The sequence below is a fragment of the Lissotriton vulgaris genome, chromosome 1_1, assembly GCF_964263255.1.
Source record: "Lissotriton vulgaris chromosome 1_1, aLisVul1.2, whole genome shotgun sequence".
Taxonomy (NCBI): domain Eukaryota; kingdom Metazoa; phylum Chordata; class Amphibia; order Caudata; family Salamandridae; genus Lissotriton; species Lissotriton vulgaris.
In genome coordinates, this window is record NC_141685.1 from 1,925,538,542 (window position 1) to 1,925,562,184 (window position 23,643).

The following is a 23,643-nucleotide window of genomic DNA, read 5'->3' on the forward strand; positions in this document are numbered from 1 at the left end:
GGCGGTAGTACAACTGATCTTGTTCCGCTGACAGCTAAGACAGGTACTGCTTTTCAGTAAGAAGGCCCAAATTCCTTCTTCACCGCGATCTTCTCTCTGACCAGATCCCCAATCTTTGGAATCCAGACAGGCCTTGCTGGGACAGGTGGCTTATCTTCAGTGGCTGTTGGCTGCTGTTTTAACTTTATGTTGCTCAGGTCTTTTCTTGTTTCATTTAAGTCCTGTAAAACAGCCAAACGATCTTTGATATCAAAGCATTTTCTTTCTATCACTGAACTCTGACTATCTAAGTCCTGAATACGCATTCTAGTTCAGAACAATAGTTCGTACGGACTGAAACCTTTTAGAGAATTTCTTGGCAGATTGTTAAGACTACATTGGACGCTTGTTAAATGTTGGACCCACCCATCACCCGAACCTAATGCCCTCGCCGTTATAGAGTGCTTTATGTCCCCGTTTTTTCTTTCCACAATCCCATTTCCCTCAGGATGGAAGGGACAAGAGTACCTCAATGCAATGCCCATGCTGGTCATGGCCTCCTTATAAGCTCGAGAGCTAAAAGCAGGACCCTGGTCAGAATGTAGCATGCCAATTGCGTATGTGCCGATAAAGACTCGCAAATTCTGGCGTCAGCCGAGCGCTGGTGTCTGTATTTTTAAGTGAATCTAGTCTTAAAAGGAAATTAATGAGACGCTGGATTTTCCGTATTGATAGCCTTTTGCTAACTACAAGAATGGCCATGGAAATACTCCGGTCAGTTCACTACTGCGATCTCTGTTGCAGTTCGGACAGCTCTTTACAAATTTGTAATGTTGCAGGCTCATCCCCGGCCACCAGTATTCTGATTGTAATTCTTTCAGAGATTCCTTGATCTGTTTGTGCCTCGGACCTTCACCCATGTGTGCGTCTGCTATTAATAAGACTGTTCATGTTTGGAATTACTCTATCCCCCACTCCAGGGATTCGAGCAAAAGGAATGGAGTTTGCATCAATTATGTATGTATAATTGAGTGGATAGTTCACGGGTAGTGCTGCACAGTCGCCTTTTGAAGACGTTTTTACCGCCAGCATGGTTTCCCCGTCTATGTATTTTTCGGAACGCTTTTTTGTGGCTACGGAAGCCGGTTGAGTTGCTTCTGCTGCGGCTGTATTAGCCAATGAATTCCCTGCAACGTGAACGCCATCACGTTGATGACTCAGTGTATGTATCACGTGAGTCTTTCGTAGTTCTTTCTGCAAAAGAACTACTTGTTCCCAAAGCTTCTTATGCTTTATTGTGGCACCTGTGTCATCTTTGTAATTGTTTTGAACCCAGTTAAGCAAGTCATTATTGTAAGATTTGACGCAGAAATGTGAATCGCACACTATTAGTGTCGGGCATTCACGGTCGGCATTTTCAAGCGCTATCTTTAAAGATCTGATTTCAGCTCGCTGAGCCGAACTGTTCTCAGTGATTCAGTTTTTGTTATTTTTGGTCTGAATTTACCACAGCGCCAGCGACCTTTAACAATCGTGCACGCTACATTGTAGGATTTATTATCCACATCGTAATGTTGTGCAAATCTGTCCATATAGATTACACAAGAGTACTGTTGGAGAGGCAGAATTTCTATTGGCAGAGGATATTCTTCTTCATACTTTAAATCTTTCAGTTTTTTCATGTTCGTGTCAAAATAGTATTTCACGTCTTCTGCAGCAAGAGAATTTTCCCACTGTATCCATTTTGGATCTAATGCCACCGTTTTTAGATTAACTGGGCTTAATAACGCCTCAAGGGCTGATTCTGCTGTAAAAACAGTTATTCCTTTGCCTTGGGCTTGGGCTCTTTCTTTTGCTACAATAGTTTGAACCGCATTTACAATATTCTCAGTAAGACTGAATGTTTTTTCAGTTTCTGTGTACAAATGTGATTTGCAAGCAATTGGTACCGTTTCTCCCTCATTAGAGGTCAGGTACGTGAATCCGCATCTACTGGGATGACTCGGATTACAAGGTTGCGTGTGTTGTCGCAAGTTTGTAATTTTGTTTTAGCTAACATGTCTGTTTGCAATGATCTCAAAATTTCTGTGTGTTTCTGAGTCCAATTGATTGGTTTAAAATCAGGTTTTATTAATTCATAGAGAGGTTTAACCCTCTCTGCATAATTTGGAATGTAAATTCTTCCGAAATTCAGGAAACCTAGTATTGATTGTAAGTTCTTCAGCGTTTTGGTGCTTGGAGTACAGCGCACTTCTCTAAGAAGTTGTCTGCTAGGCTTTTGCCTTCACTTGATATTTCATATCCTAAAAACAGGACAGTCAGGTGGGCAATTCGTGACTTTTTAAAGTTGAATTTGTAACCCTCTGCAGCGAACCCAATTATTTTGGTGTTCACTCTTTTCAAGTGAGTATCCAGGTCATCATCTGTGAGATAGATGTCATCGACATAAGATAATGCCTCATCATCATATATTTGTAGTAACTCTGTTACTCTTGCTGAGAATAATCCTGGGCTATACTTGAATCCCTGTTGGAGTCGACAGAAATTTTTCTGTGACCCCATTATTGAGAAAGCGGTTAAATACCTGCTTGCAGGTGCAATGTTTTGACAAAAGAATCCATTAGAGATGTCTAATGTTGTTTTGTATTTTTTGCGAACGATGTTATTCATTAGTGCTGCACTGTGTGAGTTTTGTACAGCAAATGTCTTGCAACATGAGTTAAGGTGTCTGTAGTCCAAGACTAGACGATATGAATCGTCTGGTTTTGAGACTGGAAACAAAGGATTGTTCATTTGAGAGGTGCATGTTTTGATCACCCCTTGGTATTCAAGTTGATCTAAGATCTCCCTGACTTGTTTTTTAGCTTCTTGCTTAATTGGGTACTGCCTTTGTGCAGTTGGTTGACATTTTAACTGGATTTTGTGAGGAGGAGAGTCCTCATCTCATCCTACATGAGTTTTATATAATGCAGGTGCTTGAGCTACTGCCCATTTTCTTGCATATCTGTATTTTCTATGAATTGGAATATGATTTGAGAAGGCAGGCATAATCATTTCTTCGCCACGAGGGCACTCCCTGACAAACTCTGGAGGCCAGTCTTTCTCAGCTAATAGGATGCCATAGCCTTTTGAAAGGCTATCCCAAAACAGACCCCTTACTTTCCTAGTCTTATCTCCCTCTATACGCAATGTTATTTCGTATATTTTAACAAAACAGACCTCTTACTTTCCTAGTCTTATCTCCCTCTACACGCAATGTTATTTCGTATATTTTATGAGGTTCGCTAACTCTGGTATCTGCAGTTTCCACCTGAATGTATTGATTCGTGTCCACTGTCTCCAGATGATTCATCAGGATCTTGCGAGCTATTGTCACTTCTGCTGCGCTGTCTAGCATTGTCTGGGCCCACTCTCCGTTTTTCAGCTGTGTCCTCAGTATCCTCGACATGTTTGATTATTTTAATACTGGCAACCTTCTTTCTTGGAAATTGTAATTTTTTACTTTGAGCAGGTTCCTTGTCTTTGAACTTGATGTGCTCTTCCCTGTGTTCTGACCGTCCTCTTCTTTCCGATTTCTGCGAGGAAGTCTGAAAAGATCGAGAGGGACGTGTATCAATGTCTTGATATCTATCAGGCTTTTTCAAATTATCCCTATTTCTAAGGTTGTATCTTTTCTCAGAGGGCTCCCTCTGGGGAGACTTGTGTCCTTGGTCCGGAGATCTTTCTCTCCGCCGAGGAGACCTTCCTCTGGATTGGAATCTTTTTTCTTTGGGAGTGGATTGTTTGTTTCCATCCCAGCTCTTTTTTGGAGTGTTTAGATTATTTTTAATAAATATCTTTTCAGGATTTTCAGTTAGTTGGGGTTTTACCGGTTTTCCACCCAAACAATCTCTACCTAGTTCTTCATAGGATTTTTCTATGACTCTGGCAAGTTCAATTGGTTGGTCCGCTATATCTGTTTCTTTCAATTTCTGTAGGTAAGTTATATCCTCCATTGCCAATTGAACTAACTCTCCATATGCCTTTGTTAATCTTTTATTTTAACTAAGAGTTCTTCGCTTGACATTTTATCAATGTCTGGATGTGGTGTGTAGCTGGCCAGAACCGGCCACTTTGCTCCTGGTCTACCCAGTGGACCGAGCCTGGTGATGTGATCATTATGTTTTAGGGCGCCTTTGAACCAGAGCAGGTGCTCTTGGTAATTTAGTGGGATTTCAACATCCTCGAAAGGAGTGTATTCATACGGAGGTTCCTCTATTTTGTAATAGCGGAATTCGTGTGTTGCAGCGTTTGCTGCTCGAAAGTTTATCCATGAATAGAATACCTCTGTCTGCTGATATTCATGGGCCTCTACCACGAATATGACTGTACCACCTTGTGGTGTCAGTCCATTTTCTATAAGTTTAAGAGTTATAGTTTTTCTTATGTTGACCGGAATAAGTATAGCATTCGGGTCAGTCTGTAGGAGACTCGTGTCCTCCTCTAGGAGTCGAGCTGCCACCCTCTCTTCTTCACTTTTCCCCATTTTACTGGCTGAAAAAGTTTTTGTTGCAGATCATGTTTCAAGGAAACAAAGATTATGTGCACAATATTTTGAAACACTGTATCCTTCAACGTTGACTAAACCAAAAACTATACATAGGAATCTCTTCCTACTAACCTTTTACCCACTACAGACGTCTTTTGGAGTATTTACGGGAAAAAGGGTCTGTGTGAAAAAGCACGACTGAGTTACTCTAACGTCTTGCGTTAGTTTTATCGCCTAATCAAACGTTGGGCGCCATGTAGTGTAGTTCCTATATTCCCAATAGGCTCTGTGCATTGGAATAATATATTCAGCAGTGTAGACATAGGACTGAGGTCGACTAGGTCTCTACTGACTATATTAGACTTAAGGTTTGCCAGCTAGCTCAGAGGTCACTAGAAACTTTCTCGAATAAACGAGGAGGAGTTTAACCTCCCTGGATAGACAAGAAGGGATTAGCTTCCGACAACCATATAACATGACAACTTTGCTCCCTCAGAATAAGAGTGTATCTCTAGAGTTGTGTGAAAACAATAGACAGTTATTTCACTCAGTCAAATGTGCATACTTAGTTTCACCAGAGTGCAGAGAAAAGAGAGATGGGCGTTTTCAATAAAAATGTGTAATTTATTGAGCAGTCTTCTTTCTCATGCAAGAGAAATTAATTGCCATAATTGCAATACTTAATGTAAAGTAAAGTGCGTACAGTAAAAAGAGTATTATGAAATAATACTCTAAAAGCATTGATATGGTTTCTTAGCCATAAGATACTTTAAAAAGGATAAAATATATACATACATATATACATTGACTAACGTACTCAACTGGTGCTTTAAATACGCCTACCCCGGTGTACCTGACCTAATCCTAATAAGTGGGAAGGAGTAAGTAAGTAGCAGTTTAAGTTAAGTTGGTTTTGCCAAGAATCTGACTCAAGAATTCTCTTTAAGGATTTAGTCAGTTCCGTACCTGGGTAATAGAATGCAGGAGGTCTGGTATCTCTCTTTCAGGACTCTATATCCCAGCAGCCCACGAAGGCGGCTGAGAACATCGGAGCTGGATTTCTCAGCAGGAGAAAAGACAGCGTCAATCTCAGTGCGTCAAAGAGGAGGGGCAGCGTCCGTGGGCTCTCGCATCAGCTGGGCTCTCGGTCAAGTATATAGCTGCTCGGCTCCAAAACCACCACTGTGTGTTTGCTTAAGGCAACGTTGGTATATTTATACCTGAAAGGTGCCGAGTTTGATGTAAGCTGTGGACATAAGACGTCAATGAAGATGTCACTAAGAACTGACTGTTCCTTTAGTGTTCGCAGGAGTTTAATGACAAATCAAAACAAAAGCAAATGGGATTTCCCAGGTTGCTGGAGGTTTGGTGTGTCGAAAGAACTCGTTGTGCTATTTAGGAATCCAAGGAAGTAGCTTCTGCCGTGCTTTGGACTGCAAGGGCTATTTACTTAAATATGGATCTGATTCTTATGCCATTATAGGGCTATTATTGATTATAGCCGTACAAGGGCATAAAATAGAAATATTGATTCAGGTTCCTAGATAAAAACACAATACCACAACCTAGCCATTCGCAAGAAGATCCCCCTGATCCTGGATGATCATGAGCAGCCAAGGCCCCCGCCTGCAAATCAACCCGTGTCCAGTGATGAGGACAGTTGAGAGGAGGAAGGTGTTGACCTGCGTCAACAGCTTATCATCTGCTACTTCACTTGAAGGTGAGTGACAATGTACAACGGACCCATTGACTGAGGACGTTGCTGTTGTTGTGAGGCTGTATGTGAGCTTTGTGACTGCAGCCGGTTGTTGACTCAGTGGTGGCTGTCAATGTTTCTGGGTCAGGGTAGTTTGGAACATCTACAGGATGTGTATGTTGGCAATTGTTGCTCAATGTGATGCGTGCATGTTGGATTACCTTGATGGTAAGTGTTGTGGGATGTCTGTAATGCCGCACCCACACTAGTGAAGGTTGTTCTGTTGTGTTTTCCTAGGTCCCTTCAGACTCTCCTTGCCTACATACATTCCATACTCCTGGTACATTGTACTTATGGTGAAGACGGCACATCCTGGAATAAAGACAGAGCTGAAACAACATCTGTGTAAGGAGTATTTATTTACAATGCTGACATGTGAGGGGCATGAACCTTTACATTGAGGTTATTAGTGAAGCAGTGAGTTGACAGTTATAGTAAATGGATGAATCGAGTAGTCACCACATTGATGTGGTGACCCAGTCCAACAGACAGATGCCATTCACAAGCCAGTGTGGGTAAGGACAGTCCAAAAAGTCAATGCAGTAGTGAAGAGGGTTGCCATCATGGCTCGCTCTGTGTCTGACGTTTGGCAGGTGCTTTGCCACAGGATGCTCCCAGGGATTTCTTGGGACGGCCCCTTCGTCGCTTGGCAGGGAGGGCCTCAGCTGCAGGGCCGCTGAAGGTGAGGACTCACCCCTCTCAGGAGAGGATGTTGAACTGTCATCCTGCGGCACAGCAAGGGGAGGTGGAGGTGTTGTTTGTGGTACAGGCCTGCCCTTCAGTACCACCACTAGCTGGCCCAAGAGGTCCACAATTTGTCCCATGCGGGTATCCATGGACCTCATCAGCAGGAGCTCGCGGTAATCTTCTTCTGACCGGCCAGTTCATCCCTGGGCCCGTTCATATGCCCCAAGCACTCTGTTTATGTTGTCCAGGGCTTCGGTTCCAGACTCTGGTTGTCTGTGAGTGACCCTGCCCCTCTCACCTGCCCTGCTGCCAAGGACCTGTTGCCTCACCAATGTAGGCTCTTATATCCTCTCCCTGCCCTACTCAGTTGGTGGGGTGGTCATCCTCTGTGTCCGGTGGAGTATTGCAGGCAGCTCAGGTGGTGGTGGTGGAGGACGCACAGGCCGTAACAGCAGGGATCTGCATAGCTGTTGATGTTGCTGCAGATGTGGTGGGGGATGATGGGGTCCTGGGACTGGTTGTGCCCTGGCACACCAGATGGGCCGGCTCGGAGCTCTGCGTCCTCTGAATCCTGGGAGTCAACATCCGAGAGTCCAATTTCCGGGGGGTGGGGGGGAGGGAGGGGAGACTAGCTCTACAGGTTGCTAGTGTTGTCCTCTGCAGTCAGTTCTTGGTCACCTGTGGGACAGATGGGAAATGGTCATTGTAGTGCACCCTGTAAGATTTGTGTTAGATGTGTATTATTCACTGTTTGTACACCACACAGTTGACTGATAATCACATTGTTTGTATGTGTACTACTGTGCCTCCTGACATGATGTTGAGGTACATGCATTACTTGTCCATGGTGTGAGGTATCAAAATATACCATGCACCAAGTGCATGTTTTGTGATTACTGGGACATGTTGCCATCTAGGGACTAGCGCAACAAAGATTTTCTGTGACACTTCTTTGTTGATTACTCTGCCCTGACAGACGTTACATCTGAGCATGAACTGGCCTTTGTTATCTCAGGCATACCTTTGTCATGTCGTGCAAACCTGAATTTGTACCACCAACCATGATTTCTTTCTTTTCATATGGTCCTTGCTGCTCTGCCCACATGTCACTTACACATGGCATTCAGTGCTGTGAATGATCGTGCACAGACTATCTTCTACATGTGAATTGGTGTGTCACACCTTTTTGTTGTTGTGACAGTTACATTTGCTTAGCTGAATGCACACTGTGAGTGGCAATAGAATCTGTGTGTATTTTTGTGTGATGAGAGAGCTGTTGTTGTCATATGGCACCATGCTTTTTGAGAGGAATGACATGGTGCATGTACTGGCTACTACCCTGTCCTGTTTTCACATTTGGGTTGGATTTGTGACTCATCTATGTGTGTGTGTGTGTGGTGGAGGCTTCTATGGTGCTCAGGGGTGTGACAAGAAGGCATATAATGTCTCCCTACCTGTTAGTTTGAAGTGTACAATGTAATGGCTGCCATATGCATCTGGGTGGGAGTGAGTGCTCCATCTTGGTGGGCTGGGGAACAAGGAGGCATGGTGGGAGTAGTAGTGCAGTCTTCCCACCCCACACTGCACCCTCCCTGGGAAGATGTCTACCTACTTGTTAGTTGTAAGTGTACAATGCAATATCTGACACATGCATCTGGGTGGGAGTGAGTGCTCTATCTTGATGAGCTGGACTACCAGGGTGCCTGGTGGTAGTATTACTGCAGTCTTTCCACCACCCTCAGACACCTCTCCCTCTTAAGATGACTACCTACCTGTTAGTTTGGTGTGGGCAATGCAATCTCTGTCACATGCCTCGGGGGAGAGTGCTCCATTCCTGTTCAGGTGTGGGACAGGGTGCCTGGTGGGAGTTGTGGTGCAGGACTCCCACCCTCAAGCAGCCCTCTTTGGGAAGATGCCTACCTACCTGTTCGTTTGAAGTATACAATGCAAAGGCTGACATATGCATCTGGGTGTGAGGGAGTGCTCTATCTTGATGAGCTGGGGAACATGCATGCATGGTGGGAGGAGAAGTGCAGTTTTCCCACCCTTATACACCCCTCCCTGTGAAGATGGCTACCTACCTGAAAGTTTGTTTGTAGATATACAATGGTTTCCAAATGCTTCTGGGGGTGAGTGCTCCAACCTGCTTGTTTGTGTGCCTGGGGGCCTGGTGGGAGTTGTTATGCAGTCTTCGCACCCACAGACACCCCTCCCTGTAAAGATGGCTACTTACCTGTTAGTTTGATGAAAGCAATGCCGTATCTGCCACATGCTTCCTGGCGGGGGAGTGCTACATCCTGTTCGGGGTGGGACAGGGAGTCTGGTGTGAGTTGTTGTGCAAGCCTTCAACCCCTAAAGAGCCCTCCCAGGGAAGATGGCTCCCTACTTGTTAGTTTGATGAGGGTAATGTCATGGCGGCCACATGCTTCTGGGTCGGGGAGTGCTACATCCTGCTCGGGGTGGGATGGGGGCCTAGTGTGAGTTGTTGTGCAGGCCTCTCACCCCCAACCAGCCCTCCTTAGTCGCCTAAGAGAAGCCAGTCCACGCCCAGCCGCGCCTATCGTGCCTATAACCAAGTTTTCCGGTAAAATGGCCAGGAATTTAATCACATATAACTCCGTTGCTCTACATAAGTTAAGAAAGGTCCCTAACCCCAAATGCCTGCACCGCACCCGCCCCTTAGATGCCTCATGTAAGTGTGCTTATTGTAATTGGAAACTACCAGGAAAAACCTTAAAGAGAATCCCCACCCACAGGACATGGAAGAAGTTCCTTCTCAATTGTAGATCACTACCCAAACATCACACCGAGCTGGCCCTTCTAATAGAGGAGTACAACCCTGATGTACTTTTCCTGACGGAGATTTGACTCCATTTAGAAGCTGATCCAGCCACTGTTTGGGTAACCCCACAAGGATACACAATCAAGAGACTAATTCGTAATAAGGGTAGAGGAGGTGGTCTGGCCATCATTTACAGAGAAAGATTTAAATGCCGTCTGACACCTACATCTATACCAGCCTGCGAAAGCCTGTTTTTTTCATTAGAGCTATCTTCTACAGATTCCTTCACGGGTCTCTTGATCTACCGACCACCCGGATCGCCAGGTCAATTTACCTCAAACTTAGCAGACTTAGCTGCTAACTTGGCGATTACATCGGGTAACTTCACCGTTTTGGGTGACTTAAACCTTCATTTAGACGATCAGCTTGACTCAGCAGCCAACAGCCTTCGGCTGAGCCTTTGAGCAATTGACCTGATTCAAAAGGGGTTCCTCTCGACACACGTTAAAGGTCACCTCTTGGACCACGTGTTCAGTAATCTTGATGCCCTAAAAACTGAACCCCCTATTCCTCTACCCTGGATGGATCACCACTTGTTACCCATTAACTGGGTCACTGGGAGCTCCCCCCCGTACAAGAACCTAAAAGACACATGGGTAGGAAGTGGTCAAAACTTCCCTCCATTAAGTGGGAATCCATGCTTGCGGCATGCGAGTTTCCGAGGTCCTCTAACCCTGATATAGCTAGTGCCAATTTTGACAATTGGATTGACAACTCCCTTGATTTAGCTCTTCCGAAGGAAGCTCTTCATTTTATAAAAAGGCAAAAAGTAGCTCCCTGGTAAACCCCCAGACTGAGGGATATGAAATTATCATGCAGCAAATTAGAAAGGATCTGGAGATAAGATCGGACATGGGGAAAAAAGGCAGATTAAAGAGCCGCCATCAGACTCTATAAAACTGAAATTAAGGCAACTCAAGTCCAGTTTTATGAATCAAAAATTATTTTAGCCGCCAATGCCCCCCAAGTAAATCTTTCGGATAGCGAAGTCTTTGATCACCCCCCCTCCCCCCGGAGCAAATACCACTAGACGGGGCGCTTGCTCGCTGTAATAACCTAGCAACTTTCTTTTATCAAAAAATTCAGACCATTTATTCCTCTTTTATTTCTGATCTGACCGTCCTTGAGGCCGAGATAGTAGCAAGCCCTAATACACCCCCTTCCTGTATTCTAGAAAAATTCACCCTTATAGACCCAGTTGTGCTAGACAAAAAAATTTCTAAAGTCACCTCAGGCTCCCCCAAGGACCCTGCACCGCCACAAGTCCTTACCTCGGCTATTGAGTTAATTCGCCCAGCCATTTTGGACGTTTTAAATTCCTCTATCACCTCAAGCACCGTCCCAAAGTCCTGGAAATGTGCAATGGTTAGGGCCTTACTAAAAAAACCTCATTTAGATCAGAATAATTTAGCTAATTTTCGACCCATCTCTCTGTTGCCATGGATGAGTAAGCTGCTGGAGAAGCACATTAATAACATCCTAGTGGAACATCTTGAATCCAATGATTTGTTATGTGCCTCTCAAACTGGATTCCGTCCTCAACATGGGACAGAGACAGCTCTATTAGCAGTGACTGAGGAGGCCAGAACAGTTTTGGACCAGGGAGGAAAAGCGGCCATCATACTACTAGATCTCAGCGCCGCAATGGACACGGTTAACCATGCCACTTTATTACACCGTCTTAGTGGCATGGGAGTGTCGGGCTCGGCACTGTTATGGCTCACCTCCTTCCTAGAGGACCGCTTCTTCCAAGTTTTTGAAGGGGAAGCTACCTCCGCCAAACACCACTCAGCTGTGGGGTGCCTCAGGGCTCTGCCCTGAGCCCCACACTTTTTTTATTGTTTTTATTGGTGCAGTAATACATCATCTAAGTCAGCCATCAATATGTTATTGTTATACATCATAACATAGCTTTCACATACATTTTAAGGCAAATACTGCGTTTTTCGGTTTTATCTACTATACTTCACAATATAGAACTTAGAACCACCCCTTAACCCCCCTCCCTCCTCCGCACTCACATAGTATACATATCTCAATATTTTCAGGCAATGTCTTTGTAGGTAAAGTCTTGTTTCTGCATAATAACATGGGTGTCGTGACTGTCAGCCTCCTTTCTATCAAATTGTGTGCGTATCGTATTATATAGTAATATTTTCTGCATCCTGCTGTGTATGCGGATCAGGATTGCAATATGCGTCATTTATACAACATTGTTACAGAGGCGGCAGACTCGTGCGTACATAGTCAGATACCGTGGAGCATCATAACGCCTCACTCAGCGTGGGTTGTGGCGTGGGTTTCGAACTCCAATAGTAGTGCGTTCCACTCCATGGAGATGCGTGTTTTTCTAAGACCTCTGCGTTCCTCCCTTTTCAGTTCCAGACCTTCTGCCTTTCCCCATCTCAGTACCTCTCCATGCCAGGTCTCGATGTCAGGTGGCCTAGCTGATTTCCATTTCATCGCTATTGTTCTTTTCACCAATAGCATAGCTAAATCCGCATATCTGGTGGTAACACTCCTTTTCTGTTCTGTGTGACCCAGACCTAGTACTCCATATATCAAGGACGCTATGGCCTGCCGGTGCTACCACCTCCAGAGTCTCCTGGATTAACCCCCAATACCGTCCCAGTTTGGGGCAGTCCCCGAACATATGCAAAAGGCCTGCATCATCCAGTCCACATCTAGGGCAGTTATGTGCCGATTCTGGGAACAACGCATGTATTCTGTGTGGGGTCAAGAATGCTCTGTGTACTATCATCAGTTGGATATACTTAAACTTAGGGTTCCGCGCCACTTTTTTTGTGGTAGTTTAGCACTTTTTCCCACTCTTTGTCCCTCAGTGCTCTGCCTGTATTCGTTTCCCACCGGGCCCGGAGAGGCTGCAACGAAATCGCTCTATCCACACGTATCACATTTGTTATCCATTTCGTCAGATGACTGCCCTCTCCCATTAGATATTGCATTGTGAGCAGCGTGTTTGTGGCTGGTTCCGTTCCGTCTCTAGCCCAGTGTGTGGTGATATAGTTTGCTATTTGTGCATGTGTGAGGAATAGTTCTCTTGGGGTATGATGTAAACTTGTGAAGTCCGGGTATGTCAGTAGACTCCCTTCCGAGAAAAAATCTCCTACCTGCAGCACTCCTGCATCGTGCCATTTTTCCAGCCTACGTTCCGTGAGTGTACCTGTCCCCAGGGGTATTCCCAATAGTGGAATCGTGGGTGCATATGTGGAAGTTTTGTTTGTATATTTTACAGCTGCCTTCCAGTATTTGAGTGCTAGTCTGAGTAGAGGTGGGGCCGTGTCCGGTATCTTTGCTCGTGGGAGAAGTAATCGGTATATGCTACCTTTAGCTCTATCAGAATCAGACATGTTAATTTCATGTAGGTTGCGGCCCGCTAGCCAATAGGCCAGCCAATGTAATTGGCATGCGTAACTTTATGCAATCAGATCTGGGACGCCCATGCCTCCCCCGTCTGTCGGCAGTTGTAGTTTCACTAGACTGATACGACGCCTGCTAGTGCCCCACACCAGTTCCGTCAAGATCATATTTAAAGCCTTAAAGAAGGGGGTGGGTATCAAAATTGGTATGTTCGTGAAATAATATATTAGTCTGGGCAGCAACACAATTTTTGAGATTGTAACTCTACCAGCCACTGAGAGCGGTAGTGTGGTCCAGAAACGAACTTATGTCCTTAGCGCATTAATGGCCTTCCCCAGATTACCCTCCAATATGTCTTGGGGTTGCCTGTAAATCTGAATACCCAGGTATTTGAATGTCTCGGGTACAATCGTGAAGCTGTGTGGCAAAAATTGCAATTGGGTGTCCATAAGGGGCTTATGGAAATAGTATCCGTAGGATTTATTTTCATTTATCGTGAGGCCTGAGAGTCTCCGAAAATCTCTAAATATTTCTGGCAGTGGCGTTAAGGGGTCCGACATATCCTTGAGGAACAATAATATGTCATCCGCATAGGCCGAGATGATATGTTGGGTGTGTAGACTAGTTATTCCTCTACGTATCGCCAAAGTTCGTGCTTTTATTAGTAAGGGTTCTAAGGCGATGACAAAGAGTAGGGGCGATAATGGGCAGCCCTGTCTGGTACCTTTCGCTATTGCAAACTGATCAGAAATACATGTATTCGTTCTGACTCGCGCAGTTGGGCCGTTAGAGAGTAACCTCACCCATGCTATATATTCCTCAGGAATGCCGAATTTGGTCAGCGCTGCGAACATGTAGTCCCAACACAGGGAGTCGAAGGCCTGCCTAAGATCCAGGGAGATACACCCCTCGTTTTCTCCATCTCTACCATTCTGTATCATCAGCTGACTCAGTCTCCGTAAGATCAGTGTGGTGTTCCTCCCCGGCACAAAACCATTCTGGTCCGGATTAATTATATCCGCGACGCAGTCGGATAGTCTTGTTTCTAGCAGTTTACTGAGTATTTTGTAATCTGTGTTCAGTAAGGATAATGGCCTATAATTCTCCAATTGTAGGGCGTCCCTACCTGGCTTCGGTAAGGATACTATTATTGCCTGTAGCGTTGATTCTGGCAACGAGCCACCCGATAGGGCTTCCTGATACAGCATATGCAGTCTTGGGGCTAGGGTGTCGATATATGTCAGATAAAATTCAGCTGGCAGACCATCTGATCCAGGGGCTTTATTTTGTGGCATTGCCTTTATAGCCTGTCTAATTTCCTGTAGTGATATGGGCTTCGAGAGCTCATGTCGTTGTGTCGTTGTGTCGGTGTTAGCTGTGGGATTTGTATATCTGAGAAAAAGCTGTCTAGGTTCTGGACATCAAGTGGGGTGTGTTGGCCATATAGCTCAGTGTAGTAAATTTGGAACATATTATTCATATCTATTTGGGGTCGTATGGTCCTCCCGCTCTGATCTTTCACTTCCATGATGGGGCTGCTCTCTGGAGCATTTCGTGTTATTCGCGCTAGTAGAGGGCCCGCCCTATCTGCCTGTGTGTGCTGCCTATACGTGTATTCTTTATGATCTCTCACCCGCAGCTCCTCTAACAGCTCCGCATGTTGGATATGTGCCTCTTGTAGTTGAGTGAGGTTACCATCCGTACCCACTGCTTCGCTTTCTAGCAATGCCAGCCCGCCCTCTACCTTCTTAAGTTTGTCTATCAGCTCCCGTTTGACACCTACTCTCGTGCCCCTCGCTACCCCACGTATCAGTACTTTGAACGCGTCCCATTCAATCTGTCTAGAACTGGCTGTGTTTTCATTATTGGTGAAATATTGAGTGGTGGCGTCTAGTAAAGTGGAGCGGAAGACCGAGTCATCCAATAGGCCGGGCAGTAAACGCCATGTTGGTATTGGGGTAGGAAGCCTCCCCCACTGTAATGTTAGGTCCACAGGGTTGTGATCTGACAACGTCTTGCCCATATGTAGCACTGATGTTATGGACCCGGTCAGTGTTCGTGTACAGAAAATACGGTCAATCCTAGTGTGCAGTTTGTGAGCCGGAGAGTAAAATGTGTAGTCTCTATTGGCCCTGTTTGGTATTCTCCAAGAGTCTACAATGTCCCATCCATCTGCCCAGGATGCTAGTGCCTCCGCTTGTCTTCTACTGTCCGTGGCATGTAGCGGGGGGTGTGACCTATCTAGTGTGATATCTAATACCACATTGCAGTCTCCTCCTATCACCCAATCTTGGGCCACCCATTCTGATAGTACCCCACTAAGATCTTGAAAAAACCTAGATTGCTCCGAGTTGGGTGAGTAAATACATCCCAATTCTCTGCATATACCATCCAGTAACCCTCTCAACATCACAAATCTCCCTTCCTTGTTTATCGTTTGCTCTAGGACCTTGAAAGAGGTATTCTTCCTTATCCAGATGGCTGCGCCACAGGAGAATGCCGAGTATTCTCTAGCGAATAATTGGCCTCTCCACTTCTGCCTTAGTTTAGCTCCCTCTTCCCTGTTCAAGTGGGTTTCTTGTAGGTATGCTATGGACACTTGACGCCTATTCAGTTGTGCCAAAACCCTATGTCTTTTACGTATGGAGCCCAACTCTCTCACATTCCCGGTGCAGATTTTATAATTATTAGGTGCCGACATGGTACTGAGCTTTCCCTATCCTGTACATCACCCTGTTTCTTAAGATTGTTAACATTGCATAACCTATTGTGAGTGCTTTACATGTGCTGAACTCCCCAACTATAAGGTCCCTCTTACCAAACTGTGAAGGACCAAACCAAAGTACCCAACTGGGGTATAAACTAATCATTATGGTGCCTGCGCCTGGGGGGGTGCACCCAGTCGAAAACCTCTAGTAAGTCTTTACTCAAAGTCTCTCCTCCCATACACCCCATCATTGCTGATTTACTTGGCATCGGTCTCCCCTCTCAACATTTGTATGTTGTCACTTTGTTACGTTACCCAGGCTGCATCGACAATGACACTGATCAGAAGTCCTCTGCCATCTGCGCCGTGATGCGAGGGAATAATTGCACACTAGCATCTGTATCTGATGCAGCCGTGCGAGAACTGTCCGTGACTCTATATGTCCGCATCATGAGCTGCCAGCGCCTCCGTCGTTAGAACTGCAACTTGTAGAGAGTTCTCCGTGTCTGACTGGTCCCGACTTCTATTTTGTGGGTGGGAGTCTTCCGCTACCTCCTCCAACGGCCTGTCCGATCGTTGCCCCAAGGCTCCTTGCGTTTGTACACTCTGCTCTCCCTTACTCTCACTTCTGGACCGGGCGGTGTTAGCGACACCTCCATCCACTCCGAGGCTTCCTCCGGGGTGTCGAAGAAAAAGGTCTTATGGTCGTGGATGACCCTGAGTCGTGCCGGGAAGAAGAGCCAATATTTCATATTGCGTTCGCGCAGTGTCCGTTTCACTTCCCAGAAAGATGCCCGGGCTTTCTGTACCGCCTGTGTGAAATCTGGATAAATGGAAATTGTTTTGTTCTCATATTTTATCGGGGCCTTCGCTCTGGCAGCTTTCAATATGGCATCTCGATCTCTGAAGTGTAGCAGTCTTGCTATCAGTGGACGTGGAGGGGCTCCTGGTCTCGGCGGTCTAGGTGGTATTCTGTGGGCTCTTTCCACGCTGTACATCGGGGTTAGCTCCTCTGGATCCATAATCTTTCTTAACCAGTCCTCCACAAATCTAGTCGGATTTGTCCCCTCACTTCGCTCTGGCACACCTAAAATGCGTAAATTGTTGCGGAGGGAGCGCCCTCCACGTCATCTACCCTTTCCCTCAGGCCCTTGATGTGTTTTTCCAGCTCCTTGAGCTTTGCGGAGTGCGCGGTCTGTTGAGGGATCAGGTCAGCCAGTGCAAGTTTATTCTCAGCCACTTTTTCTGACACTTTTTTGTGGTCATCTTTCAGCAGGGAGAGCCCTGTTGACATAGTGTCCATCCTTGCTTCGAGCGCTTCTCTGGAGGCCCTGATTTCTATGAGGATAAGGTCCAATTTAGCTTCCTGAGCCCCCAGACCCGTCGGTGGGATGATGTCTTCTCCGGATGATGCTAGGGGGTCCTCCTAGCCCGAAGAGGGGACCAACGTGCGTGGCGCCTGGTCATTCCGACGTAGTCCGTTTCTCACCATTGCATTGCCTGACTTCGCTCATTTTTACAAGAACTCTGCATTGCTTGGGAGCTCCAATTTCCAGCAGGTGTTCTCAACCAGTGCGTCCTCCCTCCAAGACCGGGTCAGGGCAATCCCACGACTCCCCGTAGTCGGTTCGTCTCACCCTTTGCTGGGTTCCCCAGGTGCAGGTGTGGAAGCGCTCACAGGGATGCCTCTCTCACCTCTAATGTGCTCTCCGCCACGTGGCGCCCTTCAGTCGGGAGTTATCCTCATGTAAGGCAGAGGGAGGGGTGGTTACCTCGTTGTGCACGCTATCAGTTCATGTGTGTAGTGCCAGACCAGTCAGCGATGGCGATCCGTGTGTAGGTTTGTCCCGCAATTGTTGTTCACAGTGCCACTCCGTTATCCCCCTTCTATTGGTGCTCAGCTAGTGCAGTGTCGCCGTGTGGCAATGGCCGCCTTCTTCAATCACGAACCGGCCCCCTAGAGGTGGCTTGCTGCCCCGTAGTCGCTGCAGCTGATAATTTCTCGTGTGTGTGGGGGGCAGGGCCCGTCCCCCCCACCCCAAATCAGGTCGCTGATGAGTTTCTGTCCGGGGGGTGCGGGGTAGAGTACTGGGGTGAACCGCGATTCAGCTCCGCTGTCGGGACACGGTCTCTGGTCGTCGCAGGCCTCGCTCTTAGTAGCCGCAGGGCGGTGCCCCCATTGTTCGCAGACCAGCCAGCACTCCGGTGTTCAGGGGGTGGGAGGGGAAGCGCCCCAGTCCCACAGTGGTGCCCGGTGAAGATATGTAGGAGGGGGTGGGGCGGGCGTGCCTCCCCGGGTACAGCACACTTCCGGTCCGCCTGTGTTATTACCGTAGGCCGGGGATGTCTCTTCGTTCTTAGGCCTCACCGCTGCTCCTGCGTGTAGTCGATGGCAGGCAGTTCCCGGCGCTCGAAGGCTTTCTTTTCTGCAGTCGGTAGTTGTTGCTTCACACAGTGTATTCCTGTATGGGGAGATTTTCACCAGAAAGTCAGGATAATTCACCTAAACTGGGGTTCGTGAACGGAGCTAGGTCGGCTCGCGTCCTACATGCTCGGCTGTTGGCCACGCCCCCATCGCCCCACACTTTTTAATGTCTATATGAGGCCCCTTGCACAGATCGTCCACCCATTTGGCACCCGTATTGTCACCTATGCAGACGACACTCAGCTTGTGGTATCTTTGAACAATGCTGAGGGGTCGTCCAGCACTCTGAGCCCATGCCGTGAGGCTGCCGCCAGATGGATGGAACTTTCCTGTCTCAGATTAAACGGGGAAAAGACGGAAGTCATGCTGTTGGGGAATCCCTCGCCTACCATCCTGACCTCCATCTGGCCTTCCTGTCTAGGTCCCCCTCCTCCCCCCAAAGCCCCGATAAAGAGCCTGGGAGTTTGGCTAGACAGTTCACTTGATTTCACTGTCCAGGCTACTAAGACTTCTGCCACGTGCTTCGGACTTATGAGAATGCTCCGGAAGGTTCTCCCTCTATTGCCGTTCCAGGTGAGGAGAGTCATGGTCCAGGCTCTGATTCTCTCACGCCTGGATTACGGCAATGCACTTTACCTTGGAGCCCCCTTGCTACAATTACCAAACTCCAGGTTACTCAAAATTGTGCGGCCGGACTACTTTTTCAGATTCCTCGCTGGCAGTCGGCCAAACCTGCCCTGAAAAAGTTGCATTGGCTCCCGGTAGCGTCCAGGATACAATTTAAATCTATGTGCCTGGTTCAGAAGGCTCTTCGTAAGTCAGGTCCATCCATCATGCTCCCTTTGGTCACTCCATACTTCCCTTCTAGAGCTCTACGCTCCAATGTGCTACATCTGGCCACCACCACAAAAGTTTAAAAAATCCTGCTGGGGTGGTCGCTCTTTTTCGCACAATGCTGCAAGATTGTGGAACGCTCTTCCGTTGGTCTTGAGAGAAAATAACAACCTGACAGCTTTTAGAAAGCTATTAAAAACACATTTGTTTGCAAGAGCTTAGCGCCCTGCCCTGCCACCTGAATGGTTCTAGCTAAAGCGCTAGTTACACGCTTTATAAGTTTAATTTTCATTTCATGAGGTCTACCTACCTGTTAGTTAGTTTGTAGTGAGTCAATGACTTCCAACTGCTTCTGGATGTGGAGTGCTCCCTTCTGCTCAGGTGTGGGACAGGGAGCCTGGTGGGAGTTGCAGTGCAGTCTTCCCACCCACAACCACCCCTCCCTTGGAAGATGGTTACCTACCTGTTAGTTTGATGAGAGCAATGCAGTGTCTGCCACATGCTACTGGGTAGGGGAAGTGCTCCATCCTGCCCAGGTGTGCGAGAGGGGGCATGGTGGGAGTTGTGTTGCTGGTCTCCCACCCCCAAACAGCCCTCCCTGGGAAGATGGCTACCTACCTGTTAGGTGAGGGTCAACCTTACAATGGCTTCCAACTGCTCCTGGGTGGGAGGGTATGCTACATCCTACACATGGGTGTGGCAGGGGGGGATGGTGGGAGTTGTAGTGCTGTTTGCCTGTACACATACAACCCTGTAAATGTTGGCTACCTTCGGGGTGATTCAGATGGTGTGGATGTTACATCTGTGGGACATGTGTTGGATATTGTGGTGCATATGGATATACTTGGGCCACTGAGATGTAGCTTTGCAATTTAGCTGGACAGTACATAGCTGTGTAATGGTCTACATTTGTTTGTGAGACTGTGAGACTCTGGATGCAGCATGGCAAGCACCTTCTCCTCTAATGTAGTGAATGTTTTAGGGACAATAAGAGGGCCACCGCCAGTCCTCTTGTTCCTCTTCTCTTTGACAACCCTCTTCAGATCATGCCACCGCTTCATGATTTCCTGCTTGGAGAGCGGGGTGTTCTCTAATGCATTGACCTTGTCGACTATTTGTCACGGAGCATCCCTAGTGGTGTGTATGCTGCAGCTCTTCTGCCGGCCCTCCCATTCATCACTGTTTGCAACCACAGTGGTCGGAATCAGCGGAAAATACCATGGTAACATTGGGGATATCCTAATTTTCCATGCGGTGTCGCCACTGTCCTGGCGGCGGTTTGGTTATTTTCCGCTGCGATTCCAACTGCTACGGGTGGATTTTAGCCATCTCCACCCGCTAGGGGCGGATTGTCTTTGCCTCGTTCCACCACGGTCATTTTTCTTGGGCTCTTGATCCTAATTGTGCCACTGGTTTTGCCGCGGTACCGGCAAGCAGTTGTTTTCCGACAGCCATCCTAATAGACCCCTAAATGTGCATAAAATGTTTATTTCTTGAGCTCTCCATGAACATGTTTTTCATAATAAATGATAGTTGCATGAATATTATCAAATATTCCAACAGAATGTTTCTATTTACACAAAGATTACATTACAAAATCGTTTGCAATTTCATATTAGCAATATTTGTGATTCACTATCAGGAATTTGCAAAATGCAATGTGCTACAGTATATATAACACTGTTTGCGATTCCCAAATGAGTCGCAAAGAACCTGCCTCATCAATATTTATGAGGCAGGTCACAATTTGAGACCCATTGGAAATGGCCTGCACTCACAGCGATTGTGGCTTGCTGGGGAGGCAGACCACCATTTCTGGATTGCTTTTAAATAAGGACTTTCTTTTTGCGGTGCAGCCCGTTTACCTCAAAATAAATTGAGTTGCAGTTTAAAAAATAAAAATGAAAAGCTACCATTTCATTTTTTAAGTGTAGATAGTTGTCCATGGGATACTGCCTACTCTAAAAATAATTTTGGCATCCACATTCACAAAGGGGAAGAGAGCCCCTTGGGGACACTTTCCTTTTTGGAAATGGGTTACCAGCTCCTTCACAAACTCAGTAAAATATGAATGTTTTGCGACTGCATTCCTTTCGCAAAACATTCCTACATGCCCCTGCAAATCACTATTAGGAAGGGATGCCCTTGGCACGCCTCTTCCTAAAACCGACTGGCAAACCCTATTTTGTTAGTTGGCAATAGGTTGACGGCTCACAAAATACATCCTAAAATCTATTTTAGCATTTGCAAAACGCCCGATTACTGTTTGTGACCTCTAAAAATGTTTTTCTCACTCTCTCGAACTAGAACTCTTAATGGGCTCTGCTTGACTCGTTTTCTCCTGATGCTTCCATTTCTTTGAATAGGGATTCTTTCCTTTAGGGAAATCTCTTTAATGCATTTGTTATATAATCTGATTAATATGGATTTTTGATTTCTGTTCATATTTCGATGATCACAATTAATACGATTTACTATAAATAGATTAGTGATTGTTATAATAATTTATGTGATGTACAGCTCTTGATCTTCTCTAAAACAAAGGCAAAGATTAATTGCAATCAGAACAGAACGAGTGGCAGGGTTTAGTCCTGTTGCTGGTCTAGTGGCTTAAAGTACTAATGTGTCCACTGTAGGGGCTTGTGTTCAACCCCATGGACACAGGTTCAAATCCTGGTGTGTCCACTCAGCCTTTCCTCAATAAGATGAGTGCCATTGAGTTGGGTAACAATGAAATCAGTTATTCAGTGACAAAATACCCTTGTGTAAACATGCGCTTTACAAATACAAATTTACATAAATACATATATTATGTTATATAAACCATGACTTTTAATTCCTGATCTGCTTCAGCAAACTTGGTAGCAGAGAAAAGTTTTTATGTTTTGAGAAGAGGTGAACAGGTGCTATAAATAACTACACTCGACTAAGGGTAATGCCCGAGTACTATTGCCCAAAGCCCAGAATTTGAAGTCTGACAGGATGTGGTTTTGAAGGCAGTTGCTGTTTTGGAAGTGTTAGTATTAGTAGGGTATGCATCACAACTGTAGTTGTTGTGTTGAGATTGTCGTGTTGTAGAAGAGTGTTGAACGGATTGGTGATATTTATGTGCTTATTATGAAGAAGGTGAAGAGATTATCTGAACTTCAAAGTGTCTAGGAACCCTAGGATATTGAGATAAGTGTAAAATACACAATACAGTTTTCTTGTCTGCTAAAGATTTGTGGTGTACATCATGAAGTGCTGTCGACTACATAATTGAGATAAGGATTATAACAAATTGTCAGAACCTACGTGCGCAAAATGGGAAGCTATATTGACTAGGGTGATTTTCCACTGGTCGTGATTTCATTTGCGTGTGTGAAAATTATTTTTGTATGAAAAAGTCAGAGGGCGTTAAAATCTTAATATTCCATTTGTTGAATAACTTTTTGTTTGTTTTTAGTATAGAAGACAAAGATTGTTCATTTATGTTCGCTTAGAGTTGTAGAATTGTGTTTTGAGAGAAATTATAAAGTAGGGTAAGCCGCTGCACGTATTGAGATCATACATCATAGTATGCCTCTGTGCGATTGGTTGGTTAGCGTACTGTTGCGCTTCCATTGGTTTATGACGACAGAGAGTGCTGCGCTGAAATAGGTTGATTGTTGTGTGAGTGCCACGTTGACATTGGTTAACGATTATTCAAGTATTAAGCTTTAACAGGACTTTGAAAAGAAATCAGACATTTATGGTATATAATCAAAACAGTTGGGAATTTGAGTTAAGATGTATGCTATTTGATGAATAATTCAAAATCATGAAATGTTTTAAAGGTTTTTAGAATCTTGTGAGAGGTGATGTAACAATTCTGGTACGGGAAGTTGAAGAGGTACCTCCTGAGGGTACACCAGAACATCATATAAAAATGAATATAGATTTACATACATGTTTGTGGCTTCAACAATGGTGCAAGGGCACTGAAAATGAGTGTCCTTTGAGCTTTCCAAGATATGGTAGATTTGAACTGAGAATAATTGAAAGCTTGAGAGAAAAACTATATGAGATGAAGCCACCACACACCACAATACAAAGCATAACATATTTGGGAGAAAACAGCACATTCAAAGGGGAAAGAGAAATACCAGAAAAAAACTAAAAGAGCAGTTTGTAATAATGCAGGTGTTCGATGGGATGAGGGGCAACATAGATGGAGGAAAGCTATACATGAAGGGAATAGAATGTATCCAGCTGTTACTACTGAAAAACCTGGGAAATTGAAAAAGATAAAGACACAGGGAAAGGATGATGAGAGTGCTGCAATGAAATTAGATACCAATAATAATTCAGGGGATTACATTTTGGACGCACTGTTAGACGCATGGTCACCACCTTATGTTGCCTCTGTAGCAAATACTGAGGGTACTTTGACATCAAGTGTGACAGTGGCTACAGCCCTTGATGACCCGCACATGGTTAAAATTGAAAAAACCATTACAGATGATACATTATGTTTTACAACCTA